The sequence below is a fragment of the Eptesicus fuscus genome, chromosome 3 (genome assembly GCF_027574615.1).
Source record: "Eptesicus fuscus isolate TK198812 chromosome 3, DD_ASM_mEF_20220401, whole genome shotgun sequence".
Taxonomy (NCBI): Eukaryota; Metazoa; Chordata; class Mammalia; order Chiroptera; family Vespertilionidae; genus Eptesicus; species Eptesicus fuscus.
This window is the reverse complement of record NC_072475.1, coordinates 13,536,276-13,556,443: the sequence shown is the minus strand read 5'-3', so window position 1 is coordinate 13,556,443 and position 20,168 is coordinate 13,536,276.

The following is a 20,168-nucleotide window of genomic DNA, read 5'->3' as shown; positions in this document are numbered from 1 at the left end:
ATTCTCCTGAAAGCAAAACATACTGTAATGTGTACCCACAAGGCCTGAAAAATAGCTTAGAGAAAACTATAAGTGGCATAGATAGAGTTGGACTTGCAGGCTGGAGCTCAACCACTATGGCACCACCAGGTCAGGGGAGAAAAAGGATAGACTGCACACTATGGGCCAGGAACTCTGAGATATCAACAAGTCAAAATTTGAATCTAGCAGTACAGTCATTATGAAAACATATTTTTCAAGACAGCTGGACATAATATGACTTCTTGTAGCAGTTTGTAGCTTGGTTTAGGACTTTTACTTATTTGAGTACTAGTGGCCTGGTGCATGAAATTCATGCACATTAAAAGGGGATTAGAGGAAATATTTTAATATTTCTATTGGCCTTTTCTATATAATAGAAGTGTCAGAGATGAAAGAAAATTAGTAAAATGTATATGAAATTCTTCCTCCTGTCAGAGTCTGAGGAGCACCGCGTGACCCAGAGTCAAGTCCCCGCCCACCTGCGGTGCTTAAAAATCATGTGAGACCCAGACCCTAAAAACCCACTGGGCTGGGGCGCAGCCTGAGGTCCTCTATCAAGCCCTGCTGGGCAGGGTGCATGGCCTGAGGTCCCCTGTCAAGACTTACCAGGTAGGGGGCGCAGCCTCAGGTCCCTGCTGATTACTCCTCAAGGCTTGTTAAGGGAACTCAGCCTCCACTGTGGGTGCAGCCATCTTGTGTTACGGAAACCCCGCCTCTACTGTGGGCGCCGCCATCTTTGTGATGGTGTGATAGTCAATTTGCATATTCCCTCTTTATTAGATAGGATATGAAATACTGGTCTCCAATGAACTCTTGCCCCATATTAATCTCTAAACCCTAATTGAGCTCTTGTAAAGAGTAAATAAGAGATTGATTAGAAAGAATATCTAAACCTACTTAACCTAAAGTGGTCAGAGAAGCTATATTTTTTTTTTTCAGGATAGAAAGAAGGCTTAATTTTAATTCAGATGAATAAATACAAAATGCACAAAGTGTAGATGTGAGGTGAGTCACCTAAATAGATGCAATGCTAATATAATTTTCTTTGAGAAGAGAGTCAGATAGAGAGGGGAGCAGTCCTGGGTTCAAACACAGATCATAAGTTTTATTTTTTTAATTATTAATAAAAAAACACAAACATCAGTGATGAGAGAGAATCATTGATAGGCTGCCTCCTGCACTCCCACACTAGGGATTGAGCCCACAACCTGGGCATGTGCCCTAACCAGGAATCAAACTGTGACTGCTAGGTTAATAGGTTGACATTCAACCACTCAGCCATGTAAGCTGGGCCAGATCATAAGTTTTAAAAGTAAATTGGAGTTTCTGTTTCCTGGGCCAAAGTTTCTTAAAAATATGAGAAAATATTATCTGGTATGGTGTTTATTTCCTTTTGTTTTGCTTTACAGTTTTCTTTTTGCCCTTCAAACAAGAGAAAGAAAAGAACCAGTTTTGTTCCAAGCATACATTGCTGAATTTTAATCACTGTATAATTCTTTCAGGCAAGTTTATCTAAAGCTTGCCTGTCCCTTCAAGTAACACTTTTAAAGGTCTATCAGATCATGAGGCCAAAGGGCTATACACAAACAAATGCTTTTATTAATTCAATTTTTCAGTGTGGTTGAAATGTGATCTCACAATTCCTGTGTAAGCAGATTAAAGTCATAAATCTGAGTTTATCACACCACCTTGGAATTAAACAAGAGACTAAGAACTCCCCTTTCAATATGAGGACCAGAAATGAGAAAGTAAAACAGGTCAGACTCTTCAAAGAGAAAATTTTCAATCTGTGAATTTATGCAACAGCGTGGGAAGAAGAAATAGAGAGCTGGTTCAATATTCTCCAACCTGAGAGGTCAAGTCAAAGACGAATGGTTACTAGGCAGGCTATTTGACCACACTCACTGAAAGCCGTTGGATTCCACTGTCTGAAACAGGTAAAGTCAACAGGTAAAGATGTGAAAGAGAAAGTATAATATCACTGCTGCAAGTTTAATGTAAATAATACTTCAGTGTGTGTAAAATGTAAGTTTTTAGTCCTTGTCTCCTTTTATCTGACTTTCTCAAATAACCATCCATTCCCATATTTAGACTCCTGAATATTTTTTTTTACTTTGAATTGAATATAGCTTAAAATATTAAACTAATTTTACTTTTATTATGTTAATCCTCACCCAAAGATTTTTTCCCCCCATTGATTTCTAGAGAGAGTGAAAGAGAGGGAGAGAGAAAGAGGGACACCCATCAGTTCTCTCCCACAGGAACCCTAATCAGGGCTAGGGATCAAACCTGAAAACCAGGTATGTGCCCTTGACCAGAATCAAACCTGGGACCCTTCGGTCTATGGGTCCACTCTCTAACCACTTAGCAACACTGGCCAGGGCTACTGTTAGCATTGTTTAAAATTTAGCACACAGCTACCATTCAAAAGCAAAGAAACAAGCAAAACAAATGCTCCCACTCAACCCCTGACAACAGAGAGTAAGAAGAATGAAATCTGTATCTTCTGCTTGTTTGTCACCTCACTGATGGGGAATTTTCTTTAAAATCCCGACTAGAACTCTGAACTTGAAATCTTTCTTCAGTGAGTTTCAAAACTTTGCTTCTTCAGCATACTCATTTTCATTGTATTACTTTTAGTTACATTTTCTTTTTTTTTAATTTATCTTTATTGTTGAAGGTATCATAGATAGCTTCTTTCCCCCCACCATTGCCCACACCCCACTCCCCTCCCCCAGGCCTGCTGCGCTATTGTGTTGATGGGTTATGCATATGTGCATTAAACTTTTGGTTACTCTTAACACCCTTACTTTCAAGTCATCATATACTTAATTCTGATTCAAAAATGTACACAGTCTATAACACAAATATAACAAAAACAAGGAAGCTTTCCTATGAAAATTTGGAAAGCAGGTAATTTAGGGAGGAGAGGATTGTGACTAGGGAGAGGCATTTAAGAGTCCTCCAGGATTCTGCCAATATTTTTGTTGCCTTAGTTTCGTGACTGTTTGCATTATAATGACTACATAAAGAGTGCATTTTGTGTTTTATGCAATTGTTTTTATACATACCCTATATTATCATAAGAAAGTTAAAAAATCCATTTTGTCTATTAAATTATAAAGTTTTTTCAGCAATATGATATTCTGACTTTACAATATAAATTGTAGTCAGATATGTTTAACCCATTTCTTACATTCAAGTGCATTTTGAAGGAAATTTATTTTCTCTTTACATGGCATTCCAGAGGATGTTTATTTTATCAAGGATAGCTGCCAATCAGGTAAAGCTTAAAATAAGAGCTTCTATACAGCATTTGTGAAACCTTTCAGAAAATCAGAAAAGCATGTAGTGTCAGCATACAGATGAAACATATCTCTCATGTTAAAATAGTTTCTGGTTATGGAAAAAGGAATACTACATACTGATGGAAGAACATTTATTACAAAAAGATAACCTTTTTTTAAGAATAAAATATTTCACAAAATACTCCATTATAATTAATCATGTCTCTATAATTATTCTGATTTTATTTTGGTTCAAATATAGGTGTTCATGCAGTAAATTTAATCAGTCGTGTGCTTAGGAAAGAATGCTGACTCAACTCTGCTGGAAGATTAATTCTGTAGTGCAAGTTCAGTAAGTGGTTAACTTACTGTTACTTCAAACTCAAGAAAACATTTTATCTTGATGCATACGATATAGAAAGGAATAAAATTATTTCCCATGTAACATCTTCTATGACATTGTCGGAGGGATCAGTTTCTCTAAGTGTATTTGTGGTGGGAAACGTACACATATTGTGTTGAGCAGCCAAAGTAGTGAAGTAGTGAACTGTAGTATTACTCAGCAATATCTGGCAAACAACCTCTGAACGCCTCTACTGGCAGGTTGGGTTGGGGGATGTTCTTCCCACCATCTATGTTCCATGAAAATATCTTCTTTCCTCCTTCTTTAATAACCTGTAGGCATGTGCCTGAGGTTTGGGCAATGAACACACCATGTGATAGGTGATTGGTGAGAAACTAACACAAAGATGCAGGGGCAGTTGGCCATTAATAGTTAATAGTTTTACTGGGTAACCTGAGAATTCAAAGGTAGGAGGAGGAAGTGCCTAGTGTAGCAGGAAGAGTGCAGTGACAACAGTGGTTATGACAGCAATACACCCCAAACAGAGAAATCTTGATGCTTAAGACATGAGGTGTGCTAGACCTCACTTAGTTCTTGGACATTTTGTATTTGCCACATTCGTCTGAAAAGTCTGCTTATGCTTCAGTTTGGTAAGGCTTTCCCTTTGGTTTCAACCAAAGACTGATCGATAAAGGCAGAAAGCATTCTTTAGCATCATGTTTAACTGCGGGTGATGCATTATATCACGTGTTGTATGTGATCATACAAATCTGATATAGTTTCTACTGCTACAGGTATGTCTTCCTTTAACTTAAACACAATGGTGAGAGTTGCTTTAGTTTGCAACATTACCCCTATTTGCAGAGCTTATTTTGTGTGTTTTCATCCTTCCAGAAAGACTTATATTTGCTAGGGGAGTGGCATGTAATTTGTTTGATGTTGCAAAATTTTAGGAAAGCTCTTGAGTCAAGAAGACATGAGAAAGCCCCTACACCTGTCTGTCATACATACACATACATCACTGCAGACAACGGCAGAGTATAGCTTTCACTGGCTTTTCATCCACAAGAATGCAAGACATAATATTTGCCTCCTCTTCAGCACACAAAATGATAATCATGCTCTTTGAGAGTAGGGCTAAAACAAAATAAAATGGAATTGGATAATAACCAAATTAATTACCAGGCAACCTGAAAATAACACAATGAAGTAATTGAAATCTTCTTCTTTTTTTTTTTTTGCATAGAAGTGATTTTCTGATATGTTTTGAGGTAGCCCTTGCATTTTCATGAGTTTACCCTCATACTATCTATGACTACCAGCATAGAAATTAAACTGAAAAAACTATTTATCACATGCAATTTCTTAGAGAATTATTAAAAAAGTATAACTGAGCTGAGTGAAGACCCTCTATGAAACCACACTAATTTTGTCATTGGACTATCCGTGTTCTTGATTGTATTCGTTATTGGGTTTACTACACTACAAGACCCTTACCTCAGCGCACAACTACACCTGGAGACAGACAGAGAAGAGTCAAATACTTCTCTGTTTGAATGAAATGAAGCTGAAAATTCTATATTGGTTAGGTGTTTTATGAAACTATTAAAAGAAAACTGTGCAAACTCCAAGAGATTTTACACATTCAGTGGGGAAGATAAACTTTGACTAATAATTACATTTTAAACTTTGACAGTGGGAAATTTAGTCTTATTATCTAAATTATGAATTTTGCAGTTGCTTTTAAAATTGTTACAGAGCAATAGCTCTAACAAATAATAAGTAGTTTTGAGTCATCAACATGAAAGGTAATCAAGATAAAATCTTAAGCCTTTCTAGCATTAGTTGATTCTATTGCCGACATTTTAGCATAACTATTAAAACACAAAGGAAAAGTCAAAGATAGAAAAAGCAAGTTATATTTTAGATATGTTATTCTCAGTTTACTTTTAACATAATGAGATTATCTCAAATGAAATTAAGTATGATTTCTCAGGCATCATTATTATTTAAATTTATTCTCATGGTTGTTAAAAAATGGACTTGTGCCTGGATGGCTTGGTTCAGTGGTTGAGCCTCCACCTATGAACTAGGAGGTCATGGTTTGATTCCTGGTCAAGGCACATGCTTAAGTTGCAGGCTTAATCCCCATTAGGGGGTGGGCAGGAGGCAGCTGATTAATGATGCTCTCATCATCAATGTTTCTTTCTCTCCATCTCCCTTCCTCTCTGAAATCAATAATAAAAATATATTTTAAAAAATAGACTTGTTCCTGACATTGTTTACCACACATATACTTTCACTAAGAATACAATCTGTACATTGCAATTGCCTTTCCTCATTAAAATTGATAGAATACGATTAGGAAGCTAACTATAAAATATTTATTATATATATAAAACAGTGTGCATGCACTTATTATACTAGGAATCATTTTCTTTCTGTAATTACATTATATGACTTATATCCTTTGATTAAAGTGTTTATTTACATGACAAAAAATAGACCCGTATTTTCTAATAGTTCTAAGAAAAGTCTGATACTTTTTAAACTTAAACGATACAGAATTTTAAATTGCTAATAACATTGATTTTTTTACTTCATAAATCATTATTGATCTGCAGTGAATACACTTACAAGTTGCAGTTCCTTGGATATATACAAGATTCTACTTTCTAAGAAAACCTGAAGGACTTTTAATTTTACAAATGAATTGCCACTAAATATTATATATTGCCTTTTGGAAGAGTTTAAATTGGTTGGTTTTATTTGTTTTTGTGTGTGTGTGTGTGTGTGTGTGTGTGTGTGTGTGTGTGGGTGTATCAAACATTTTGTTATAACCCACCTTATTTTTGTTTTATATACAAATTATGAAAAAACACACCAAATTTTATTTAGAAGATTGCCATAAGTGAACTGTAAATTATCACAAATGTGATTTTAGTATTAAAATCAAGCATTGATTCTCTCAAAATAACAAAATATAAATTAGTAGTTTCAAATACATAAGATCAATAATAATAGGACATTAGCTTTGTGCCACACTTTGTTCAATATATTTAATTTATTATGAGTAAATCTCATAGCCTCTGTAAGACATACTTTACAATACTGTATCTAAAGTATTTTTTAAGGTCAAATTATCATTAGGTTACTTTCCTGGGAGATGTCAAGCTGTACTATGATATAACACTTATTTCAGTTTAAGCAGAGCCCTTGTCTGCCTTACCGACCTCTTTTAACAAGAACTATTAAAAACTAATTGGCCCACATTAAGTTAAATATATATTTCTAGAAAGCCAAAGGCAAGGAGAAAGAAAATTTAAAAAAGAGTTAAACTTACATAAAACATTTCAAGAAAGATCTCTTTATGGTTTTAGTTTGCTCATCCATTCATATTTAATTCAACAAAGGTATTTTGTTTCTATTTTATTTTGACACATCTAAAATTCATTTTTTCTTAAATAGGTTTCCTAATTCAGATATTACATTTTATTTCTTAAGTAATACTGCCATTCAATTGATTACATATTTAAATAAGCATATTTAACAATATCGAAAAAATTAGTTTGTATCTGGCCCTGTTTTAGGCACTGGAAATTGTCACTGAACAAAATAGGCTCAAAACACTTGCCCTTGGAAGTTTGCATGCTATTGGGAGAGTGATAAAATAAATAAGATTAATGCATAAAATATGCATTATGCTAGATAGTAATATATGTGATGGCGTGTGGGTTTTTTTATTTGCACATTTTGCCATGTAAATATTGAAATTTTTACATGGGATTCTGAGAAGGGTTAATCAGAAAGCTGAATTTTTAGTAAAGACCTAAAGGTAATGAGAGTGCTGTCCTGCCTCCTGATAGAGAAAGGATAAGTGCAAATGCCCTGAGGTAGCCTTTTCTGATCAAACAAAGGTGATGAGGCCAGTGCAATTGATGTGCTCCCTCATAAAAGGGAGCGTTACATTTAAGTTCTCATATGCTATGCAGTTTACTTGTTTTGTTTTCTATTTTAGATCATTTTCTTCTCTTATGTATAAACTAGAGGCCCGGTGCACAAAATTTGTGCACTCAGGGGGGAAGGGTTCCCTCAGCCTGGTCTGCGCCCTCTTTCAGTCCGGGAGCCCTTGGGGGATGTCTGATTGCCGGCTTAGGCCTGCTCCCCACGGGCCTAAGCCAGCAGTCAGACATCCTTAGTGCTCCCGCCACCACCACTGTGCTCGCCAGCCGTGAGTCCGGCTAGGGCTTCTGGCAGAGCAGTGCTCCCCTAGTGGGACCACACTGACCACCAGGGGGCAGTTCCTGCATTGAGTAACTGCCCCCTGGTGGTCAGTGCACATCATAGCGACTGGCTGTTCTGCTGTTTGGTCGATTTGCATATTAGCCTCTTATTATATAGGATAATTGTATTTTCTGTGTTGCTTATTATACTGGACTAGAGGTTCTGGTGAGGTTCCTCAGGCTGTCCTGTGCCCTCTTGCAATCCAGAATCCCTCTGGGGATGTCAGACTGCTGGTTTTGGCCTGATCCCCGTAGGCCAGGCTGAGGGACCCCACCAGTGCACAAATCCATGAACCGGGCCTCTAGTATGCATATAAGATCTTTGGTTAATTTCTTCCCACCCCCCTTCCCTCTGATATTTATCAGTCTGTTCCCTGTTTCAATGCCTGGGCATTGAGCAGCTACCCCCCGATGGTCAGTGCACATCATAGCTACCGGTCAAATGGTCGAACAGTTGCTTGGGCTTTTATAAATATAGACTAGAGGCCCGGTGCATGAAATTCGTGCACGGAGAGGGGTTGTCCCTCAGCCTAGCCTGTACCCTCTCCAATCTGGGACCCCTCAAGGGATGTCCGACTGCCCGTTTAGGCCCGATGCCAGGGATCAGTCGGACATCCCTCTCACAATCCAGGACTGCTGGCTCCCAACTGCTTGCCTGCCTGCCTTCCTGATTGCCCCCTAACCGCTTCTGCCTGCCAGCCTGATCACCCCCTAACCACTCTGCTGCCAGCCTGTTTGCCCCTAACTTCCCTCCTCTGCAGGCCTGGTTACCCCTAACTGCCCTCTCATGCAGGGTTGATCACCTCCAACTGCCCTCCCTTGAAGGCCTGGTCCTTCTCAACTGCCCTCCCTTGCAGGCCGGGTGCCTCCCAACTGCCCTCTCCTGCTGGCCATCTTGTGGTGGCCATCATGTGTCCACATGGGGGCAGGATCTTTGACCACATGGGGGCAGCTATATTGTGTGTTGCAGTGATGATCAATCTGCATAGTACTCTTTTATTAGATAGGATAGAGGACTGGTACAGGGGTGGGGGCCAGCTGGTTTGCCCTGAAGGGTGTCCCTGATCAGGGTGGGGTTCCCTTGGGGCATGGGCAGCCTGAGTGAGGGGCCTGTGCTGGTTTGCAGGTGGGCCACGCCCCCTGGCAACTCAAGCGGAGGCCCTGGTATCTGGAATTTATTTTCCTTCTACAATTGAAACTTTGTAGCCTGGAGCAGAGCCAAGCCTGGGCTCCCTCCGAGGCCCACAGCCATTTGTGTTGGGGTTATAATTGAAACTTTGTTTCCTTAAGCGGGTGGGCCTGGCCAGGGTGTGTGGAAAGCTTTGCTTCCCCTGTTGCCGGCGGCAACCCTGGCCTGCTCTCTCAAGCTCCATTTTGCCGCCATTTGTTTGAATTTGTTTACCTTCTATAATTGAAACTTTGTAGCTTCAGTGGAGGCTTAGGCCTGCAACGGCTGGCAGAAAGCTTGGCTTCCTCTGTTACCTAGGAAACCTTGCTCTCTGTGGCTGTAGCCATCTTGGTTTGGGTTAATTTGCATACTCGCTCTGATGGGATGGTGGGTGTGTCAGAGGTATGGTCAATTTGCATATTTGTCTATTATTTGATAGGATATCATCAGTATTTCCTTCATATCTTTTTTCATATCTTCAATTTATTTTCAAATTATTCTGCCATATTAACTATAATAATATAAAGACACCCCTCCATGCCTTTGATTAGATTTTCACCAGTGAATTCTGTGTTTTCTTACGGTTTTTAAAAAACTGCACCAAAATCTCTATTTCCATCTCATTTGGCTGCTTTCCCATCACATCTTTAAGATCTTGAGCTCATGTTAGCATAAGGTTTAATTTTATCATAGAAGGCACTTCAGGGGATATTTTTCTGTCACTTGTCTCTTCCAAAGATATACACTCTTAGTTCTTTTTTTACAAATTTATGTACTGTTCTGTAGTAAGCTTTTACAGTTGCCATGTTCTTTCTTTGCAGTCTATTCATATTTAATCCAGAAATTTTAACAGAATATGACCAGATATTCTATTTACTTTAATATAGTATAGATGCACTAACATTTCCCATGATTAACTACTTTATTCTGTCCATTTTCAGAGATATACACTTTTGGGAATTGTGTTACATTTAAATTTTGCTGTTACCTGGGAGTGGAAATGAGATTGGGAAGAAATCTTTGGAAGGTGCCTAAAGGTCTAGTTTGCATAAGGCTCGTTTTTCTCTTTTATTTGTTTGTTTGTTTGTTTTAGTATAATTTTTATTAGTTTTAGAGAGGAAGGGAGAGGGAGAGAAAGATAGAAACAACAATGATGAGAAAGAATCATCGACAGGCTACCACCTGCACACCCTGACCATGAACCGAACTGCAGCCTCCCTGTTCATAGGTCAGTGCTCAACCACTGAGCCACACCGGCCAGGCTCTTTCTCTTTTAAAAATCCTATTAAGCCGAAACCGGTTTGGCTCAGTGGATAGAGCATTGGTCTGCGGACTGAAAGGTCCCAGGTTCGATTCCGGTCAAGGGCATGTACATTGGTTGCGGGCACATCCCCGGTAGGGGGTGTGCAAGAGGCAGCTGGTCGATGTTTCTCTATCATCGATGTTTCTAGCTCTCTGTCCCTCTCCTTTCCTCTCTGTAAAAAATCAATAATATATATATATATATATATATATATATATATATATAAAAGAAAAAAACCCTATTAAATCTCCTATACTGGAATAATGAACAGGAAAATTTATCTCAATATCTTGGATTTTCACTTGCATTTACAGCTCAATTCAGTGCTCTATATGTTAAAAAAGTCACCATATGTCTTTATAAATTATAAAGGTTTTTCTGCTTTATACATTTAATTGATACAAAAAAAATAAGTCTCAAGATGTAAATTTATTAATAAATACATATTATTTCTAACACTTGGAAATATGGAAAATAATAAAAATTTTGAAGCCTTTAGTATAGAACAGATTGGCTTCAAGAAAACATTTGCCTCAAGAACAACCTTAGTAAAAATGGATAACTACAGAACATGGTTTATGCATGAAAATGGAAAAAAAATAAAGGATATGTTCTTCATTATCAAGAACCCATGTAAATATAATTAAGCACTTATTTAGATGTGAGTATCAATGCATTTGTGCATTCCCTTTGGGTTTTAACATGGAGCGGAAGCTGTGAACCATATGCACATATTTATAAATAGCAAACATTAACTCACTTGTTTTGCAGAAAGTATCACCATAATGTTAAGTACAATTTTTATTAGTTCAGGCTCATTATCTTAACAATTTCAGAGAGAACAATATTCTTCATGAGAAGCTCTAAACCTACATCCAGTAAAATCAAAACCTTAAAACATTGGCTAAGCAATGCCACTCCAGACATTTCTGTTTATCTTTCCCATTGAGATTCACACCCTCAGAAATCCCATATAGAGTAGGGCCTGGCTGTGAGTTCAGCTGAGCTGCGCCATGGTATTGCTGCCTCGGCATCCATTGTGTTGGACCAAGGAGCCTGCAGGGACTTGAACGGACTCCAGCACATCGTGCAAGCAAGCACAGGCTGCAGTCACAAGCAAATGGAAGTTCCCGATCTGGCTTCTCCTAAATCCCTTATAATGCAGTCTCCCCTGCCTTCCAAAACCTTTCCCTTGCATGTCCCTCATAATAAGATGCCCATGTAACTTGCCAAACCCCACTCTTATGGTCTTTATGGATCAATCTGGTCTTAACCCAGAAACCCCAAAGCAATCCGCCTACACTTGGACACTAATAAAGGCATGCATGTGTGTGGGGTTCTGCTCTCTCTCTCTGCACATGGCCTTGACCTACCCTTGTGGCTCCTTCAAAACCTGTGAATAATAAACGTCTCTATTTTAATTTATTTTGTGGTCTGTTGTTGAACTAAAGCTCACCATTCTGCATGCTTAACACGTTTTAATTAGAAAGATTTATAACATGTAGTTGTAAAATAAAGAACACAGTTTTTATTCTCTAAATGTACTAATAAATTTAGTGTGTGAGAAATATAGATATGTATATATGTATATATGTGTATGTGCATGAAATATGAGTATATATTTTTGCTTACCAATAAAACATTTGTGAAAAAAAATATCATTATCGTCAGTGCTCCTTCTTTTTGAAGCCATCTGCATCCATTTTGGGGTACATTATGGAAGAGAAAAATAAAAATATGTTCATTTACTAATTTGTATGAATTTGCAATCTAAATGAGGAGAGCACAACTAGGTACTATAAAGAATTGTAGTTAAAATAAAGTATAATAAAATTAAATTAATTTGGGGCATAAGTAGTTGTGAGGAAATATTATATCTGGGAAAGGGTATAAATATATATATATATATATATATATATATATATATATATATATATATATATATATATAAAAGCCAGGCGACCGGAATGATGGAACACCCAGGCGACCAGAATGATGGAACAACCAGAATGACTGGAACGACTGGTCACTATGAGATGCACTGTGGCGGCCAACTGGCCCTATCGGGGCACTCCCCCAACCTTCTGTGGCCCCTCCCCCTGGCTGGCCTGGCCCCATCAGCCCTCATTGGGGTGGGCCGGCTGGACCCCCATGCATACATGAATTCATGCACCAGGCCTCTAGTCAATTATAAATGTTTTAATAGAGTTCTCAATGCTTAAGTTGAACTCAAATATATGAATAGAATATGTTTCAACAAGTAAGTGATGAGAAAGAAAAAGCAGCTCGAAATATCTTACAACTGACCTCACCCTAAGTCCTAGACCTCAGTGTTGTTAGGAGGTACCTGGAGCTCAATACTAGGCTTTGGTGTGTTCTTCTTGAATGTAGATAATCTCACAGAACTCTATAAGACAACTTTACAGTGTGTACCATAATGAAGTGAGATGAAAGTTAAGACCACAGATAAGTGAAGTTACTGTTTGTTCACACACCAAGGTTAGCAAACATTCCCCTCTCCCAGCTGACTGCTGTGTCTTTCCAACTTTAAAAGAAAACAAAACAAAAAGACAGCAAAAAATGACTTCAACCTCAATTTTCCTCTACCTTTTAGATTAGATTGCTTAAGATATACAATCTTATCCTTGCCCCTACTTCATGATGCACACATCCAGAGCAAATACTACTTCCATGAACCAGCCCCCAAATTACCCAACACCAGCCCAAATTCTATAAGGTTTTCTTATAACATTTGAGTGAGATACGCGCCCCCCCACACACCTAGTTATCCATGGTGTGAGTTTTCTCTTTTACAATGAGCTAGTTATTACACTCAAGTTAGTTTTCATACAGCTGTGTTCCCAATGTTTTGTTTGTTTGTTTGGAAGGCATTGACAGTGTGTTAACAATACTGTAAGAGCCATGATGATTTTTGGCTTGAGAAGAGCATGGTATCACCAATTACATTACTAAGGATCCCAAAGCAAATGGGTTAGGCAGTTATAGATTAGAAAGATCTAATAAAATGATCATTTACTAATATTTGGAAAGGGCAAAGAGAACAGGCAAGGGACTGTGAGGCACCGAGGAGTAGTAGCCAAAGAAAGTGCTGAGGGAGCTTTTTCTGGAACCTAGTGCCAGGATTATGGGAACTGCCCAAACCAAGTGGTGGTCTCTGCACATGGGCTTGAGAGAAATGTAGCCATCGCCAAAACATTATTAGGCGATGAAGAAGAAAGGTACAGAGAGACACTGAATTCTCTTCCTCTCATTTCCTGTAAGCTAAACCCAGCCTGAAGACAAAGGCAAATAATTCTGGGTGATTCAATACATAATCATCAGCTATCTGGGGCAGGTAAAAGTTTTGACAAGGTGAAGATTGTGGATATTGAGTCTGGAGGGTAAATGGGAAATATCCAATTGACTATTATAAGAGGCTTAAAGAAAACTGGTTATTTTTTCACATATGCTTAATTCCAGGATAAAGTTGAGCAGCATGTCTGGTTTCATGGGTTTGCTACCTACTGTCACATATGGCACCACACTGAGAAGAGCACCAGGTTTAGTGCTAAGCTATCACCATCTTGCAATTCAAAGTAATTTTTACTTTGTGTTTTAAGGGTTCAGTCTTGTGGGGCAATGGAGTGTGCAAGTGAATATAAACAGGGTTTCAGTGGCTCTGCAATGTGAGGAAGCCAGTGCGACATAAGAAGCATAGATAGGCAGGCATGCTACATCTACAAATAAGTAAGGATACTCACAGTCCCAAGGGGTCACATTTTCTGTTCAAGCAAACACTTGCTTCAAAGGCGAAAGAAATGCAATGACATTGCAAGAAATATGTATGTCTAAGAAAACCAATCATATCTTCTTTCTCATGTTGCTTCCATGTGCTGACCAACTATGTGCACTAACAATGATGACACAGAAGGAAAAGGAAAGTCAGTTGACCCATAGTTCTTCTTTTTTTTTTTTTTTTCAGTCCTTTTGTACTCATTAGTAAGATAAAGAGAGTGAGTTTTGGTAAAATGGGCCCAGATCAAGAAATGAAATAAAAACAGTTGAGTTAGTTTTGTGTAATGTTTTTGCTGTTTTAAGAACAAAATACATATGCACACACCAGCTACAGACCCCGAATTGTGCAATTTAAGTGATTCCACATACATGCTAATTGCTATTATATTTGCAACTAAAAGTAGAATTGTACAATATAAAAATAAATGGGCAAATTCATGCTAAATATGTAAAATTATAGTTTTTATTTAGAATGACATTGAATTAAAGAGAAAACATCATGACGAGTTAAGAGAAAGACCATGAAAAAAGGGAAAGCTTTCTATTTTACTACCTTTCACAACACTTTTTCCCTCTTTTCTGAAGAAGAGGTCCCAAATTTATTTTTTAATTTTGCGCTGGGCCTCCATCATCTTTTGGCCAGGCCCTCTCCCCAGTTATAAAAACACATGCTGTCTGGATCAGCTTCCTTGTGAATTGTGGGGCATCCCTCTGTCCTATGTTCATAACATGGTCATGGAAGCTCCGAGAATGTGTTCTCATGCAGTATTGACAAAACCCAGGGAAAGAGGGCTTGCTTCTTCTCATGTGACTTTCTCTTTAATGGGAAGAAAACAATCTCAGATGTCTCTGCGTTACTCACCCCCCTGCTCCTAAACAGGTAATTCAGGTTCTAGTGAAAAGGAGAACAATAGTGTGAGGACCTGGCATTGTTCCTTTTCATAGAAGGAGACTCCAAGAGCAAGGAAAAGCAAGGACAAATTATTTTCAGAAGCTATCAACGATGTGAGCCACAGCTATGAATACCCATGAACTTACACAGACTAAAATAGCAAGTTGGTTGGCAAAGCTGTGGACACTTTCCTTTTGTTGACTTCCTTTATTGGCCAACTGTTAACCAGTATCCCCAGATTTAACTATTTATGTATTTAAAAACCATTGTCAAATGGCTTCCATAGAAAAATGAATTAGAGCTTCATTCATTAAACGTACAAATACGTACAAGGCATAATGTGCACAACCTCCCTAAAAGGATAGACAATGTATAATGTGCACATCCTCCCTAAGAGGATACTATCTTTGTATTTTCATTACTTTTTAAATTTAAAAATTATTCATTATCAAAATACATCATTTTTTTTGTTTGCATGATATCTTATTTCAAAGAACAAAAGCAAACCATTGATTTGTTTTTTCTTTCTAATGCCTTCGTCAAATTAAATATATAATGTTCTGCTCTAATTGCAAAATAATAGAGGGCATTGTGCATGCTAATAAGGCACATTTTGAGACTTCAGTGTTAGATCAGTTCAATTATCTCATATTTTAAATAATGGTCAGATACTGCCATCTCCTGTTTACTAAATAAAGGGAAATCAGACACAATCGCGCACACACAGGGACATATACACACACAGAGGGAGAGATTCAGAATTTAGCTACTGAGATGACAACTCCAGATTTGTGATTGTGTTAACTTCTTTGGAGCTTTTGATTTTTCAGAACCAGAAATGTGAAATTCATGGAAGTTGGTATCTGAGAAGCAGATTTCACTTAAAATAAAAGAGAATAATAAAGTGAGTAAAGTATATACATCATAAGAGAAAAATGATCGGACTGTCGGACCTCAGAGGGAAAGTAGGGGAGGGTGGGGACAAGGGAGATAGATCAACCAAGGGACTTGTGTGCTTGCATATGAGCCTAACCAATGATCACGGACAACAGGGGGAGGGGGGCTTGCGTGTGGGGGGGATTGGGAGGGGGTTGATGACAAATATGTGATACCTTAATCAATAAAGTAATTTAAAAAAAATATATATATATATACACAAAAGCATCAATTATGTGACCATGATGTTTTTAATACAAGTATTAAGGAGGCAGGCTTTTTTTTTTCTTTAACAGGAAATGTAAAGATATGAGTGTTTCCACAAAATATTGTCTTTTTACTTTGTGTTTTACCTATATATGGAAGAACTTAATCTTAGTGACACATTTAACATCACTCAAATATGGTCACTCTTGATTTTCTGTCACTGTTGTTTGAAGTTCTTTCCAGACATCCTCTAGTTTACCAGATTGCGTGGCTTGTATCTTCTGGAATGTTATAAGTCTTGTATCAATAGAGATTTCACTGCTAAATGGCAATCCTACTTTGTTGTCATTCCCAGTCTTTGATATCACCATATATATTTAATTGAAAAATGTCAAGGCATTCTCACTACTTTATTGGCTGCCTTAATATTCTCCCCTGTTATCTATTGTTCATGTTTTGTTCATGTTTTGGTGAAATAAAGGGAAAGTATTCATTCTAGAGGATAAAGGCAATAACCTTGAAGTGAATAGTGTTCAAGATTATTTTTTTTAAGATGAGTCATTTTTAAAAGTGGAAATTTAATTAGCCAGAATTAATGAAATAAAACAGATCTTTAAAATTTAACTTAGTTGCTAACTTAGTTATAAGATTAAGAATTTCTAAGAATGTCATAGACATCATAGATCAGAACTGCGAAGTGGCAAAAGGCTGAAACTCATGTCCATTTTTCCTAAAACAATACCTGGAAAAAGCAGTTAAGGCCTGAAGAACTTGGCGGTATCTACATTCCAAAGGAGAAGCAACTGGCCTGGAAGTCTCTAATATAGAAGAAGGCCTTCTCACCTTGATAAGAATCACAGACAGCATTTTATTAAAGTCAATTGTGTCCTCATTGCGCTGAGAATCTACAAGACAGATAAATCCCCAATCTGAAGCATACTTCATATGTCCTAGGGATTGTCTGCCCAGCTAGGAAAATCACCATTTTTTTTAACACACTTTGTTGCCCTGAAGATTTAGAAGCTATTGTCTCTATGGAACCATTAGGGTTTAACTTTAAAACACTTTAAAATTGTTTCATATGCAATTATAGAACAAATAATTCATGAGCTTTCTCATGAATTAAAAATGCAGTAATAAGATTGATACACTCTAATTTGATCTTTAGTCATACAAAGTCTCCTATTTTCCACATTGTCACTTCTGCTAGTGTCAACATATATACAATTACAGCCTTTAAACGTACTACATGATTTGTTCATCATTCTTCAGAGTTCTTTTCTATTTGCTGCTTAACTTCTTAAAAACATATGTTTCAGAAAGATCATACACCATGACCAAGTAGGATTTATCCCAGGAATGCAAGGATGGTATAATATCCGCAAATCAATAAACGTGATACATCACATAAACAAATTGAGAGATAAAAATCACATAGTCATATCAATTGATGCAGAAAAAGCATTTGACAAAATCCAACACCCTTTCTTGATAAAAACTCTCAACAAGGTGGGAATAGAAGGCTCATACCTCAACATAATAAAAGCTATATATGATAAACCCACAGCAAACATCATACTCAATGGACAAAAACTAAAAACATTTCCCCTAAGAACAGGAACAAGACAGGGATGCCCACTCTCACCACTCCTGTTTGACATAGTACTGGAAGTATTAGCCATTGCAATTAGACAAGAAGAAGAAATAAAAGGCATCCAAATTGGAAAAGAACAAGTAAAGCTGTCTTTATTTGCAGACGACATGATATTGTACATAAAAAATCCGAAAGACTCCGTCAAAAAACTTATAGACTTAATAAATGAATTTGGCAATGTAGCAGGATACAAAATTAACGCCAAGAAATCTATGGCCTTTCTATACACCAATAGTGAACTTACAGACAGAGAGACTAAAAAGGCAATTCCATTTACCATCGCACCAAAAAAATTAAGATACCTAGGAATAAACTTAACTAAGGAGGTAAAAGACCTATACACGGAAAACTACAGGACACTGAAAAAAGAGATAGAGGAAGACGTAAACAGATGGAAGAACATACCATGTTCATGGATTGGTAGAATCAACATCATTAAAATGTCCATACTACCCAAAGCAATCTATAGATTCAATGCACTCCCCATTAAAATACCAATGGCATATTTCACCGACCTTGAAAGAACTCTCCAAAAATTCATCTGGAATAAAAAAAGACCCCGAATAGCCACAGCAATCCTGCGAAAGAAGAATAAAGTAGGAGGGATCTCAATACCAGATTTCAAGCTGTATTACAAAGCCACTGTTCTCAAAACAGCCTGGTACTGGCACAAGAACAGACATATAGATCAGTGGAACAGAATAGAGAATCCAGATATTGACCCAAACCACTATGCTCAATTAATATTTGACAAAGGAGGCATGAACATACAATGGAGTCAAGACAGTCTCTTCAATAAATGGTGTTGGGAAAATTGGACAGATACATGCAAAAAAATGAAGCTTGATCACCAACTTACGCCATACACAAAAATAAACTCAAAATGGATACAGGACTTAAACATAAGACGGGAAACCATAAAAATACTAGAGCAATCCACAGGTAGCAAAATCTCAGACATATGCCAAAAGAAATTCTTCACTGACACTGCCCCTAGGGCAATGGAAGCTAAAGAGAAAATTAACAAATGGGACTACATCAAAATAAAAAGCTTTTTCACAGCAAAAGAAACCATTAACAAAACAACAAGAAGGCCTACTGCATGGGAGAACATATTTGCAAATGGCATCACTGATAAAGGTTTGATCTCCAACATCTACATGCAGCTTATACAACTTAATAAAAGGAAGATAAATGATCCAATAAAGAAATGGGCAACAGACCTAAATAGAAGCTTTTCAAAAGAAGACAGAAGGAAGGCCAAGAGACACATGAAAACATGCTCAACGTCACTAATTATCCGAGAGATGCAAATCAAAACAACAATGCGGTACCATCTCACACCTGTCAGAATGGCTATCATCAACAAATCAACAAACGACAAGTGTTGGCGAGGATGCGGAGAAAAAGGAACCCTCGTGCACTGCTGGTGGGAATGCAGACTGGTGCAGCCACTGTGGAGAACAGTATGGAGCTTCCTCAAAAAACTGAAAATGGAGCTCCCATTTGACCCAGTAATCCCACTCCTGGGAATATATCCGAAGAAACTAGAAACACCAATCAGAAAGGATATATGCACCCCTATGTTCATAGCAGCACAATTCACCATAGCTAAGATTTGGAAACAGCCTAGATGCCCGTCAGCAGATGACTGGATCAGAAAACTGTGGTACATCTACACAATGGAATACTATGCTGCCATAAAAAAGAAGGAATTCTCATCATTTGCAGCAACCTGGATGGAATTGGAGAACATTATGATAAGTGAAATAAGCCAGTCAATGAAAGAAAAATACCACATGATCCCACTCATTTAGGGATAGTAAAGATCAGTATAAAGTGATGAACAAAAGATAGATACAGAGACAGTAAAGCATCAAACAGACTTTCAAATTACAGGGGGAAAGTTAGGGAGAGGTGGGGGAGTTATGAAATCAAACGAAGGACTTGTATGCATGCATATAAGCATAAACAATGGACGCAAAACTCTGGGGGGGAGGGCATGTGTGGGTGTGGGGTGGGGGGGTAATGGTAAGATATGTACACATATAATACCTCAATAAAAAATATTAAAAAAAAAAAAAAAACATATGTTCACCTATCACTATGATTTTATTCACAGTTTTCCTTTTAAATTGTCATGAATCATGAAATGCAATACTTTCTTTTATTGGTTTTAACCTACCTATATTACAGATTTTTATAGATTCAATTATATTCATTGATTTAAATGTAACTTTCTTATTTCTAGCTCTTTGCCAAGTTTTGAAGAAATGCCA